General features: G+C 34.8%; 1 protein-coding gene across 1 annotated transcript in view; it reads right to left on the bottom strand.

Moving 5' to 3' along the window:
* The window catches only part of LOC135118670 (protein madd-4-like), a 316,932-nt gene that overhangs the window by 34,682 nt on the left and 266,514 nt on the right, over window positions 1–15,736 (bottom strand). The window lies entirely within an intron of this gene.

The raw sequence follows: 15,736 nt of genomic DNA, 5'->3' as shown, positions 1-15,736 counted from the left end.
GTACACAACATAACGATCTTCGTTATGCACAGAGAAATTTCCACGTTCATAATAATGTACATTCAATACACTATAAAATTCAACCTTATTACAAACAGTTAGATTTTATTTTCGTTTAACACAAATGGTATGAAGAACATAAATATCTTTGCAGTCTCATTGACTTTTATTGCGCTGTCAATAAGGTTTAAAATTGCTTGTGTAAATAGGGGTAATGTTATGCGATAGTGAATACCTTGGATTACATTTACGTATTTGGCATAATTAAATTAAGCGAACAATTTATGGAGCTGTAAGCATTTACCGCTAAGTATTCAAAGTTTTATACCTGTAGTTAAGGAGAAAGATGCATTGTTTGTGCTAATGAGAGTTTAAAAAGACTTAGTTGGGAGTGGAAACTTTGTGAAGAATGAAGATCTTTTGCAGACATTTATTCTACGGTAGCCTAAACCGAGTCTCATGTTAAATAAGCATTCGGGAAAATTGCACCCGAAAAGTCAGAAATCGTTCCGCCTTCAGAAAACAATGGAATGCTTATAGCTTTTCTGTATGAGAGTCTCTTATAACGTAGATGATGATATTAATTTTGAATCAGTGGCATATACCAATACCCAATTCTTCATTCCGTATGGTATACAGGTGGTACATTTTATGACATAGAAACAATATTTTACAGACTAGACGTTAATATAAAAACACTTCATATTTTCAGTTTCCCTTCATATATTTTTATTTTTGAACGAAAAAGCGTCAGAACAAACTTGAAAGGAAAGCATAATGTCTCAGTAGCGTTGAAAATTCACTCTTCAACAATAGTAAGAAAGCTACAGAACAGACTAATTACATAAAGAATAAAACTTTTAATATTCACACTGCAGCATATTCTAGCATCCACACCTACAAAGTTAGTATGAATTAATTAAGTAACTTTGCAGACACAAATGCTATTAAACAAATAAAACGTATAAAAAAGAAATCATTTGGTCTTACAAATACACCAACAGATGGTTAAAGATCGGTCTCAATATTCTATCCATTTGATAATTTGCTTACAAGAGATAGAATTTTGATATTGGGGCTGCGGGTTTGTTCGAAAGAGTTACCGCGGCCCTGGCACATAAAAGGTCTACGACAGAACACGACAGTTTTTAGTCAGTAAGAGTCTCACTCCCTCACCGCTGCTAACCCACAGCGGGAGGGGTCATTTGTTGATTTTTGACGTCGTTAAAAAAAGCCCCATATAAGTAATGTCAAACTCCTATCTATAGTTTAGTCTAGCCGCAGATATGCAGGATGTAGGAAAAGAAACTCCGACAAAACTTAATGACCAATACGTATAATTCCACTTGAAAACATCAGGATACAAATAATAAATTTAGAACAACCATTCGTCTCCGAAAACATTGCCGCGCTCTAATGACATCTGTCAAAGACAATGCCTTAAATCTAAACTTGAACAAAATAGTTTGACAATAGTAAATATGTTTAGAAACACATTTTAAAAAATATCTCTAAATAATAAATACATAACAACTCTGCTTGCTTTTTATAATTAACTTTCTATTTTAATTAGTACAATGTCATAGACAATTTACAATAGTTTATGTAGGTAGGCTGTACAATAATTGTTAAAATGACAACTAAGCTTACAGCTCGGCCTTCCTGCTAGCGCGAGTCCCTTCGCGAATTGTTTTAACATATTGTAAATGATCAGATTACCTACCTAATAAGTTTAAAGTTAAATTATGAATGAAATGAAATAAATGTAAGATTTCCTTAGATCCGAAATAAAATGTAGCAACAATATAATTCTTTCAAACGTAAAATAAAGTAAGTATTCAATACAATAAGTGTTAATTAATCTTACCATAATTTACACGCCATACAATTCTCGAATTCGTTAAGTCTTACGTTATTTTCACAAACCAGCACATTGTATCGGTTTATAATACGATATAATACTACATAGTTGTTAAGTGACAATAAATTATCTAAATAACTGTTTTGTGACTCACTGAACGTGTATTACTAAATTGAAATATTATTTGATGAACCGGTCACTATCGCTGCATAATACCCGGCCGCAGGCTTACTTTCAAATGGAATCAGTACTTACGTTTATTTTTGTCTTCCACAGGCGTAGATGGAGAAGAATAAATCTTCTCGTCGATACCACTTCTGAACTTTAGTCTAGCCGCAGATATGCAGGATGTAGGAAAAGAAACTCCGACAAAACTTAATGACCAATACGTATAATTCCACTTGAAAACATCAGGATACAAATAATAAATTTAGAACAACCATTCGTCTCCGAAAACATTGCCGCGCTCTAATGACATCTGTCAAAGACAATGCCTTAAATCTAAACTTGAACAAAATAGTTTGACAATAGTAAATATGTTTAGAAACACATTTTAAAAAATATCTCTAAATAATAAATACATAACAACTCTGCTTGCTTTTTATAATTAACTTTCTATTTTAATTAGTACAATGTCATAGACAATTTACAATAGTTTATGTAGGTAGGCTGTACAATAACTGTTAAAATGACAACTAAGCTTACAATAGTAAGAAAACAACGGATGGATAGTATATCGGGAGCGGTCCTAAGTCAATGACCTCGTGGAATTACGCGCATTTTATGAGATTGTACGAATATTTTTTACGACTTACCAATAACCATTAAATTTGTTAAACATCTATCATTTAAATAAATGTCATCGTTTTGGAAAGTTTTCGTAACGAAATTTTCTATTTTATTTTTTAGTTTTGTGAGCTCAATTTGTGTAGAACGATTTTTCTGAACACAATTTGGGTACTTACATTTTGCTATATTTTTGTTAGATTGATGAAACTCTTGATCGACCTCTTAAAGCAACAAAGTATTAAATACAATTTGAAATCAAGCGCTAAAGAATCGAATAACTAGTGTTATAAATCCTAGACGAAATTGCAGTAGTAGCAGTGATTGTTACAATTCCACGTCAGAGGCCGGCAGGCGGATTTAAGAAAACTCTGACACCAGGGCTTGCTAGGTGATAAAACCTGCAGCTCACATAAGAAGACGAAATTGCCAATATTCTCAAATTAACATGCTTCTTCATATAATCACCACTCAATCAGATGAAAAAAATCCTTTAACATATTTAAGAGGTAATGCAACCGAATACAGACATACATAAGTAATGTAAGCCAATTGGAACGCAGGTACAAATCTCTAACTCCCCCATACATTTGGAATAAATCCCGAAAATCAGTTTGGACCACATTTTAGGCAATAAATTACATAGATATGTACCTTGTGCTCATCGTTTATTCAGATCCAGGATTTGGATCCCTTTCGCACAGTCTCAACCATGGAGAACAAAATGAGTGGAGGTGTCATAACGGAAAATCGCCTAAGAAAATAGCGCACCAATATGTTATAATGATTAACGTAAGTAATTATACCTAGTTTTAGGTACTAATTATATCTGTACGCTCTTGGACCAGGGCATAGTGAAACTCAATATTATATACCACCTTTGTAACCTATGAACACAGATTATGAACAAAGACTTTGACTTTGACCAAAATGCGGGTTGGCAGAAACGTTACTGATTACGCCCTTATACGCCTTCTTTGGCCCAGCACATTTCTTGTAATACTAAAAAATACGCTGACAGATGTCTTAAAGAACCCAAACGCCTAGTTATTTCGCTGGTAGCTGATCCTTTTGGTCATGCTCACCGTCCAAATTAGACTGCGCCTGATCTACTTACATTATAGCACCTCCTCTCATTTTTCCCTACTCTGTGGCCTCGACGAATTTTCCGATTATCATAATAAAGTAGGGTAGTTTTTTCCCTTTCTGCCTTATGCAGTTGATACCAATGGGAGAGAGAGTGGGGATGTTATTGAGCTTTAAAAATATAGGAGATTTGATACTTTTATTTGGACCTGGTCGGGATATATTGGATTGTGGGATGAAGTGTTTGCAGATGGACAGATTGGAGTCTCATGTATTATTAATCTGTGGAGTGCTTGTGAACGCAAAATTGTAGAGGGTTATGAAATTAACTATCTTATCTTTAAGAATTTTTATTTGCCCACTGCAGGGCACCCTTTCATACAGAGAAGGATTTAAAGTTTATCATAATGCTTGCTCAAGGCAGAATTGCAAATGTAAATTTTAAGGTACATGTTTCTTCAAGATCCTTCGCCTTTACTCAGACATATTTTATTTACTTTAATAGTAAATCATTTTGTTTAAAAAGACCTATCAGGAAATGCTTTTAAAGCGCTCACTCATTACAAGTGCTCTTCAAATAAGAAACAAAGCGCAAATCATAAAACAAATAAAGAACTTCCACACACAACATTCACATAATCAAGAACACACACACACACATGTAGGTACCTTCATATAAAATCAGTCTCAAAGTTGACCTACCAAACTTCAAGAACACACATATAAAATTGCAAACTTTGCCTTCAACGAACAAGATCTTAGAACCATTGACCAATCAAGCTGAAGCGAAACTTGGCAAATAAGTATTCCTAACGTACCGCTGGGGATTATGTAAATTCCTCTCCTGAAGTTTCCACTTAAATAATATATGAAATTATGCAAAATACGTCGAGACCGAATCACAGTTGTATCACTTTTTGAGAGGTTTTCAAAATACTTTGGACGTACAGCATCGAATTTTGAGGCTTTACAAAATGGCTGCTCCGAAACTTGGGGTCCACTTTACGTAGTTTTGAATGTGAGTTTTTAAAAGGTTGGTAGGTCAAAAGTATTTTGTAAGTGATCATGTTTATGTACTTTCCTTGAAACTTGGTCTTTAGACTTTGATTTTTTTTGGCTACTTGAATCTAAATTATTTGTCGATTCGTGCCTACAATCGATATAATATCACAAAGCTGAAGATTTTGCTTGTTTGTCTGCTCGAACGGAATAATCTCAAGAACGATTGGTCTAATTTGACAAATTCTTTCAGTGTCAGATAACAAACATTCGTACGAAACCTGTCATTTTATTCGGATGCGCAAAGTGTACCTAAGGGACACGATTGGTGGAAGTTAGTTTCTAAATGCAGTGATTTTTACGAATACAGTATTACAAAATAGCTTTTAGTCTTCTGAAATTTTCATGTTCGATCAATTTGCTGTTTATTTAAGTTCTGGTTTCTAGGAATGCTTTTGGGCTACTCCGTGGACCGAAAATCGTTCTTCATGTTGATTTTATTCAGTTAAGAGGGCTATCACAAATTTTCGAGTTTTATACGAGTTTTGATGCGTCATTATGCTTTGGATATAGTCACAAAAAAAAAACAAAAATAAGATTAAGAAAGTTTGATCATTTATCTTGGGGCTGTTTTCAATAAATATTTTAATTTGTCCACGTACATCAGTAAAATCTTTGTCTCTGCAAAGGATGTTTCATAAAATGTTGCTTTTGGGAATCTTTTGATGCTTCAGTACTACGAGGATATAGCAATTTAACCATTTATAAAAATGTTCAAGATACAACTATATCTTGTACTTGTGCTTGCTTACACCAATTTATTACAATTCATACAGTAATACACCAAAAATAATTCTATAAAACTGAGAGTTACTGACAATTTTCCGTACAAAACTATATTTTTTATCTATGAAAGTATAATCCAAATTCAAATAAAACATATTTAATAATTAAGGTGGTATTGTCATAAAGCTTGAAAAAAAAATTGGTCTATTTAGAAGTAAAACAATATTTTAAAATAATGTTTGTTTGCAATGCAAAAATCAATATAAATCTTGTGACGCGCGGTGTTCAACTTTAGTCAGCGCCAGGCGCTTACCGAGGAGGGACGTATCGCTCGCTGTTTCGCCGCGTAAACTCGCCGGAGATCGAAAAATATAGCGCAACCTGCGCAACTAACACGTTTTGATACTAGTGAGTTTTTATTTTATTTATTAGTTATAATGATCTGATTGAAATGTAATATACACAAGTATTAACCCATGATATTCTAATGCGAAAATGTTATAGATTGGGTTCTCTTTTTTTGATGTTGGTTATATAGATATATGTACGTAAATGTCATCGTCGTTAGTTTCGCTGTTGCATAATAATATTATTGGATATCTTTGATTCTTGCAGGATAATGAAAGCTTATCAGACTCAATCGGATACCAGTACAAATAATATGGTAAGTATTTTTTGTCACTCGCAACAGACATATTTGTTTTAATAAACTATTTACATTCCTAGTTTTTATTGTTGCAGGAAAATGAAGATACAATACATGGAAGACGAATTATAGATTTTAGTTTTTTTATAAATCAATTACTTATACCTGAATGATAAACATGGTGAAAAGTTTGGTTGTCGATTAAATAATTTAAAAATTGTAAACGGTTATTTGTTTATTGTAACTCAATTGAGCTATTCTAGGTTATAAAATTCATCGGTACAAATAATATTTCATAAACTATAAAACCAATAAACTATTTCGAAAATAAAAGTGGCAAAGTCTCAAGTTTGTTTGTGCCGCCTGGCGGTCCGCAGGTGTGCGTTGCGTATTTCACTAGACGCACACGCGCGCAAGTGCTGCCGGCTATCGTCTAATTTACCTAAACCTGAGCGATTCGATTTTGTAATAGCGCTCTTAACAAACATTTTCTTTTACTGTAGAGGCAATAGGGTGTTATATAATCGACGCTTATTTTGTGTAGGTATCGAGGTGTAGAATTCTCTGAATTAAGTTTTTACCAAAACGTGAAGTAGGTATTTGTGATACTACATTGATCAAAATACTAAGAAAACTAAAAATTATGTTCTTGACAACAAAGACAGTAAAAAATTATAGGTATTAAAAAACGAATTCATGCATGCATAGGTTCAAAAGTTATTTTCTTAAACGTTCCCATTCATTTTCGACGACGCCAGATAAAAAGTTCCACGATTACTAAAGTATGCATTAAAATGGCATACCTGCAAGATTTTTCCTCCACTATATTACCATAACATAAACTTTTATTTATTTATTTATTTAACAGTTTATGTACACACACAGAATACAGAGAAGAAGAAAAAATTGAACAGATAGTACAAAGGCACAGCTTATTTCATAAGAAATCTCTTCCAGCTGGCCCGTTATGAGAGAGTTAGAATAGAAAGAGATGCAGATAGAGTGCGTAAGAAGAAAAGAAGCTATAACTTTATTTTGAAGAAGTCGATGAATAATTATATGTCAAATACACAACTTCATAACACAGCATTTTTTTCTCTATTTACAATTACAAAGCGATGTTCAAAGGATAAGGCTAGGCCGCACCAACCCTGATTGTTCGCTGGAGTCGAGCCAAGAAACACGTTCTTTCAGTTGACTTAAGATCTGATGAACTAGACGGTAGATGGAGTTTTTTGTTTGCCATGTGAAAAAAGGGGTGGTTTGATTATTTTAAAGATTGGTCATATTTTTACCCGACTACGCGATAAAATGAGTGGTGATTTGTTTTTTAGGTTTAAGTGCAGATTTCGTATATAAACCATAGCATACTTTGTTTAACAGTAATATTAATAAGAAATGGCGAAAGACTCGAACATGCATTTCTGCTTGAAAAAGTCTTATTTTTAGACTAGCTGTTGCCCGCAACTTCGTCTGCGTGGGCAATATAGAATCGTCAAAATACTACTTATCCCGTAGGTGCATTCTTTCACGTGACAGTATAATTAGGCTTAGCACTTAGCAGTCGCATAGATTCATTGATCAAGGTTGTGTTGTGGATGTGACCATTTATCTAAACAAAAGAAGTAAAGTTTGTGACGTTGTGAATATCTCTGGATCTAGTCAGCCAATTTGGAAAATTATTACGTATGGTGCGTAAGTAATTTTCACAGGAAACAGTTATAATCTATGTCTATATGCTTTGAGTCTGACAAAGCTGTCATTTGTGCATTTTCTGCAGCTGCTGCGACTAATCAGAAGCCAGAAAGTCTGTCAGTTTCACCATGGATATCGTCTTGTGTAGTGAGACTGGATTGAGGATAGGTAGATAGGTAGTCGCTCCAAGCAAAATATTGGTACTCGAACAGATTCGGCGACTGGAAGCCAACACCAACATAGTTGGGGAATAGCTGGATGGATGATGAAATGAGTCATCATCATCAGCAGGCGCATAGGGTAGGATAGTTTCACTTACTCACTATGGTAAGGCTGACCCCACATTAGGCGTGCGCGATCCTCTGGCGTGTGAGAAGCGCGGGCGTCGCGAGCGTGCTGCGTGAACATCGCGTTTTGCTGCCCTGCGGCATGTGTGAAGAGTGCAAGCGACGCGCTCGAGGCGAGCACGCGGCGCTCGAGTTGCGTTCTTACCCCTTCGCCCGCTATCCCCGCCGCCCGCTAAACGCCTTAGCAGCAAACGTCGTCAACGCGAGCGCGCTACAAATGCCGCAGGGCAGCAAAAGGCGACGCTCACGCAACGCGCTCGCGACGCCCGCGCTACTCACACGCCCGAGGATCGCGCACGCCTAATGTGGTGGCCTAAGCCGGGACTCCACCGAAATGTTTGCATTAGTTCACGAATAGGCAAAATGTACGTATCTGAGAGAGTCCACTTCATGTGTTCGTACTTGAAACCTGCAGTTTTGCAAAGATTTTCAAAATGTACGCTCGCAATTTGTCATTTCTTGGTGGAGCCAGCAAATCAAAAGAAACATAAGTGTTGTATACTCAATTCAATTCTCAATTCTCAATTCTTTATTGCATACCATAATGTATTACAGGTTGTTGGTAGGTTATAGATATTAGTCACAATTATGGACCCTGTCGGGCACAGCAAACAATAGTAGGAGAGAGGAGGAAGAGCACTGTGTGTTTATATTCTATGTATTATCATTATTAGTTAAGTAGTTAGTAGTTTTAAGTTGTTTTTTTTTTTTATATTTATATATACATAAATATAATTATTATTTTGTTTATTTCGTAATTTTCTTTATTATATATTAGGTTTTCTAATGGGACGGTTTGTATTTTTTTTTTTTTTTTTAATTTGTTTATATAAGTATGTATGTAGATGTGTAATAGTGTATAGCTTTTATTTCTCATTTAGATATTCGTTTATACTATAGTAGCATTTGCGTATAAGGAAATCTTTTAGTTTATTGGTAAAAATGGTATTTTTATTTAAATTTCTTATTTTTTCCGGTAGTTTATTATATATTTTAATGGACATGACAAAAGTACTATCAGAGTGCATTTTTAGACGCGACGTTGGTAAATTTAGCCTATTTTTATGCCTTAAAGAAATTTTTGTTTGTATGTCCCCTCTTTTTGTGAAGAATTCCGGGTGCATACGCACGAACTTACAAATTTCAAATATATAGAGGCAGGGTAGGGATAAGATTTTGAGTTCCTGAAAGTGAGGTTTGCAACTGTCGGTGTCTTCAATATTTACTAATATTCTAATTAGTTTTTTTTGTAGGGTGAATAGCGTGGGCGCGTCTGTACTGTTTCCCCATAGGATAACACCATATTTGAGCCAAGCGTAAGCATATGCGTAATATGTTGTTAGTGCGGTTTTAAGGTCTGTGGTTTTTTTGATTTCGCGGAGGCCGTAAGAAAATTTGGATAATTTTGCTCTTATTTTCTGGACGTGTGACTTCCAATTTATGTGTGTGTCAATGTTTAGGCCTAGTAGAGTGAATGTATCGACTTTTTCTAATTTATTATTTCTAAATGTGAAGTTAATATTTATGGGAAGTTTTTGCCGAGGGTAGAATGGAATTATTTTGGTTTTGCTGAAGTTAATTTCTAAGTTATGATCTGTCATCCAATTTATTGTTGTATCTAATATAGAATTTAATTTATCATTTATGTTTGCGTTATTTTCGCACGACGTAAGTATAGATATGTCGTCTGCGAACAGAACACATGGCTCATTTATGTTATTAGGAAGGTCATTGATATAAACTAAAAATAGGAAACATCCTATTACGCTTCCCTGTGGTATTGACGCGGAGATTTGGTTGTTATCAGATCTAATTAATTCTATTTCATTTTTGTTAATATTGTAATGTTCTATTTCTACTATTTGTTCCCTGTGTTTTAAATAAGATACTGTGCGTCACTACCGCACACTGGGAAAATTTCGCTCTTGCGGAGGACGTTTATATACCATATTTTGTGTCACACGTAAACAGGACGACAGTAAGTATCCACCGAAACACTTTCAAAGATCTGATGAACGAACAAATCAGACCTGACTTGGTCACCTGGGGCCAATCAGAGCTCTATGAAGCGATAATACGCTTTGGCTCCAACTGTTATTGTGGTTTCTGAAAATTTATTCACCTCATTCAACGATGAATCTAATTCTGATGGTACTATTAAGAACACTTGCTTAGCGGAGAAGCTGACGTTGGCAGGTCAACTCTTTTGACTTCTCGAATAGGATAACATTGGTTTTTGTGCAATGCACACCTGCAATGCATTCTGGATTAGGATAGGATATAGGTGGATAGGATTTGCAACAGAGAACAATTCTGCCTTTGTAATTGAATGATATCAAACGTAGTTTTATATAAAAGGTGTTTTTTTAGACTTGGCTCGGGTCTAACTGAGACTGTTCGTAATCGTGAACAGTGTATTAATTGCGATCGGAAGTTGAAAGTAAGCATGTCTCTGGTATGCGACGAGTATTTTGTACGTTTTCAGACGCGATAAGGCAGCTCCCATTACTTATCTGCACTTTGTATCTGGGCTGGTTTTTAAAGCTACAGAAGCCTACATTATCTCACGCTTAGCAGCGCTTGCCAGAGATAGATCCTGATTTCTTCTAGGATTAAGTTTTCATATTTTGCATCAGAAAAAATAATACTACTCACTCAAAGTAATTTGTTTAAGGCCACCACATTAGTGGAAGATAAGCTAAACTATGTTTATGAAAAAATCCTGATATGAACTCCATCTGTAACTTTAAATTATAATTAATTGTTCCACTAAAGTCATCATTTTTGACATAATGTTCAAAAAATAATTTAGATGGCACCGTTTTAAATTTGGCAGAGATCTATTAATTTTCCTTTCATCAAGGTAATAATTATAGTTGGATTTTGATGTGGCACGGCAAACTGACAAACACTATTGAAATGTCTATCGAAAAATTACACTACGTGTTAAAATATGGTATTGAAATAATAGTATATAAAGAATGTAAATGGTAATTCATTGTTATTTACCACCTCGCTTCTTGATGTATTTTATTTACCACAGATGGAGCTACTTTAACCTGTACTGTTTTGTCAAACAGATTGCGTGTCGTAATATTTTACATCTTGAATTCACTAAATTAATCATATCTTTTGATAGAGTGAACCGATTTCGATGAAACAAAACCTAAGTAATACCCCAAGTTACGTAGAACTTTTGTATATAAGCATTGTCTGCATTAAATTCGTAGATTTTACGTGAATCCCGAACAAACAATCACTTTCTACAGATTTATTATATGTATAGATAATAAAAGTCCCGAATAAACAAACATTAATAAATTAAACCAACTAAATATGACAACAGCAAAACATCTTGCCTCATCAACCTAACATAACCTGAACAATTGTCCCATAATCTCCGTCCACTTCGAGCAAACATTTCAACATATTTATATTACCAAAAGATTCTAAACTCCCGTCCTTTCAGACAGAACAAAAAACGAGAAAAAAAATACTACAGTGTATTGAAACCTCGTGACACAATGCTGGATGAGAACTGACATCATCAGGGAATGGGGACGCGAAATAATAAGGCTCCTATTGTGGGTCAAGGGGAAGAAGCCAGCGGGGTACATATTTTTCGGACAGAAAGTGTACCTGTTGATTTGTGGTAGGTGTGTAGGTGGTATTATAAAAGGCTTAGATAGGTAGATGTTAAGTGTACCTACATGTAGTAAAATCCTTAGTATAAATAGTGGTACATAGCTTTGGCAATAACGTCATCTTCAACAGCATTTTTTACTTTAAATCTAGGATTCCACAAGATATGTTACTGCACCTTTAATCATTAATTCGTGTCCAAGATATTGAAAAGTTCCATTGGTCCTTGCCTGATCTGAAATCGAACGCGCCCACTTGTACTTGTAAAGCTCGCGGTTTCACCCGCGTCCTGAGGAAAATACTTCCCACGAACGGTAAAAAGTTGCCTATATGCTATTCCGAATACCTATTAGCTTTATAACTAAGCCATATCCAAGCTTTATCGAAATCTATCTGGCAGTTCTTGAGCAAAAGATTAAACATCTATACATACAAAGTTTTGCGTTTATAATAGTAGTAAGATAATAGGATTTGAAATGATAATAATAAATGTAACCCGCTTTATCTTATAACTTAAATCAGATTGAGTAGCGCGAGGCCTCAGTACGCCTTTGTCCTAGGCCCGTCGTTTGCTCCCGTTTTTAAAATTAAAACTTTGCGGCCCGGAATGTTAAGCTCGTGTACACAGCTAACATTTCGTTTTGCCAATCGTGGAATACTGGCTTTATGTTTTTTGGAGAATTGCAGTGAAATGGTGGGTTGTTTTATTGAAAATTGGGTTTTAAAGATATATTTTGATGATGGTACATAAGTGATACAGAGTCTCATGATATAGAAATGAAAAAAGAAGAAACGTCTGCTTCTTGCTTATATGGGTGTCCAGAAAATATTGGGTATACTACTTGTGGTGAAATCTTGTATCAACACGTACCAAAACAACCCAATGTGGGTAAATGTTTCGCAAATTTTTGCAGGTTCAAAAAATATCGAAAAATCTCTACCTTGAGTTTTTTTGCATACCGCAATAAAACTTCTTTTGTAGCGATTTTTTTACATTAATATATTCATGAATCTACCAACCTCTTCTCATAATATAACTACCCAATTAACTTAATTCTTATAGCTGTGACTCCTTGCAGATATTCAGCGCATCTCGGTTAAGAGATAGTTATCTCAGTGTTACCGCAGCATCCGCTGGCTGATAACATTATACTGCGAGAATCTAGTTTCACAGCGGTTTAGCTTTTTGCTAAGATTCCTCGTATCTTTGGTAGTATAAAAAACGGTAGAGATAGGAGGAAAATAATAGAAGAGGTAGTTTTATTTTAACCACAAAAAAGAAATGTATGAAAATTTAAATTTTTCCACTTGAGTATTTTTAGCAACTGATTAACCTACAAGCACCTAACTATTTTTATACTGAAAGAAGTTATTTTTAAGAAGTTATTTTTAATACCAATCCCCACGCGTTTTATAATTTGACTGAAAATAACCGTTAAAAAAACCATTTCAAAACACACACAAAACACTAGATACATCTACAGAGAGTTAAAACCTTCCAAAATTGTTTGAAAGACGAACCTGATTAAGCAAAAATATGTAGCAAGTTTGTTACAATCAAACCGAGATGAATTTGCATACAACCGACAGACAGACTAACTGGTGAATTTGATTATAATTACCATTTTGTCTGACAAAACATTGGAGTAAGTTTCTCTCACTTTGGGCGTCAGAATAATGGTTGGAAATGTCTTGGAGTAACCTACACCTGTTTTGGTATGCAAGTGTGATTGGATAATTTATGATCGTTTAGCTTCATCATCATCATCATCATCATCTCAGCCATAGGACGTCCACTGCTGAACATAGGCCTCCCCCTTTGATCTCCACAGATACCTGTTGGAAGCGACCTGCATCCAGCGTCTTCCGGCGACCTTTATAAGGTCGTCTGTCCACCTCGTTTAGCTTGTTGGGGTAATAATCTAGAATGTATTTATTCTCTTCTATGCCTAGTTGTAGTCATAAAGGTAAAAGAACTGATCTTAAAAGTTCAGTCATAAGTCCACCTTGAGAGAATTTACATTGTTAAAGAAAACTCTTACTACATGGATAAAAAACATATCATTTATAAAGCCAAAAATAAAGAAAATCCGTTAAAATTATTTATTAATAGTATAGTATTTGTTACTTATCTAGTATAAAATATTAATATTTGTCTCTAATTAATAATATCTTTTCACATCTAGTAGTTCTTAGAACTCATTCATATCTCTGACTCTTTAAACATATCCATATATGAATAGATATATAATAACACAAATATTATAATGTATGAGTATCCATAAATCCCTGCTAATCCATTTCTCAGAATCGTAATAAGCAGTTCTTCGAAAACCACAAATTAATTTGGGAGTAATTTCGTAATACCTAAAAACTAAAGTCTATATATTCCACCAGTGGTAATTGCTAGACCATTTTATTTCATCATCTCCCGAGCCTTTTCCCTATCACTATGTTGGAGTCGGCTTCCAGTCTCTCTGGATGCAGCTGAGTACCAGCGTTTTACAAAGAGCGACTGCCCTGTCTGATCTCCTCAACCTAGTGTTCCGGGCAATCCAATACCCCTAGGTAAGACTGGTTGTCAGATCTTACTGGCTTCTGACTACCCGTAACGACTGCCAAGGATGTTCAATGACAGCCGGGACCTACACTTTAAGGTGCTCTCCGAAACACAGTCATTGGTGTCCAAGATATAGATAGAAAGTACATACAAACTTAGAAAAGTTGTATTTTACTTGAGAGGTTGGTCCTTTACCCACTAAGCCACCAAGACCATGTTTCTTCTTAAGCCCTTTATGTACCAGGGCCGCGGTAACTCTTTTGAACAATCCCGCAGCCGAATTCATTTATACCTCAATAACAGATAATTAATTATTGCCAAAACCAATGGTGAAAGCTCTCCGTCCGTTTGTTTATCAACAAAAGAGCACTTTACTTGAAATGCCTTTTCAATATAGAAAATCAAAACCGGGGAGATCATTTATAAAATCAGTTGGGTTTTCTGAAATGGTTGGAGTGCTCGTAGATATTGCTAGCAAGTTTGGAGAATAATATTGCTTACTTATGTACTTTTGGAAAGATTGCTTCTATTTTAATTTTTGGATATTAGGTATTTTGATGTTTTAGGCTGTTTACTGGATATGGGAACAAAGATTTTTCGGTCATCCGGAATACACTGGTTTAGTTTTGAAGCACCGAGGAATACAAGGGGTATGATTTTTTATCGCTATGTGTGTATGTCTGTATGTGTATATCTGTGGCACTGTACCTCTTAAACTTGTATGCTATGTCTATCCGTCTTTGGCTCTATACCTCTAATACGGAAGCACCGATTTGGATTAGGCTTTTTTGGACGAAACAACAGAAAACATTTTTCTAGCTTTATCTGTCTGTATGTTCATCAATCACTTTCAAAAATATTTTAAGAAAAAGGCTTTTAAAATTGAAAACCCGTGTGTACGAAACAGAAATTGTTGAATAAAAATCTATGAATCTACTCGAAGCTTTCAAAGCGCCAAACTGTTAGCTTTTAACGCTAATATTCAGTTCTTGATCGTACATTCACTAACGAGAGTTCAGTTTTATTTTAATGTAAAGAATAACCGGCTTTTTACACTGAAAAACTATTACGAATGTTGTCGTGTCAATTAGCTAGATTAGCCAAGTCATTGTAGACTTAGCGGGGTAAAATAATGCTATTTATTATCACATAAAAATGGCATATTATTGTCACGCTAAGAAAGAAATAAATCATGTCGCTTTCTTTTTTTTTGGCAGTTCGATAACAACAAGAATAAAAAAATATGTAAGCTTTGTTTACTGTATGTTGTGTATACAGCCTAGTATTAACTTTATTATCCATGTGTGCGTCGCCTAAAAGTATGACAC

Source organism: Helicoverpa armigera, chromosome 24 (assembly GCF_030705265.1).
Source record: "Helicoverpa armigera isolate CAAS_96S chromosome 24, ASM3070526v1, whole genome shotgun sequence".
In the NCBI taxonomy this organism is placed as follows: Eukaryota; Metazoa; Arthropoda; class Insecta; order Lepidoptera; family Noctuidae; genus Helicoverpa; species Helicoverpa armigera.
Note: the sequence above shows the minus strand (reverse complement) of the source record. Positions and strands in the feature narration are given on the sequence as shown.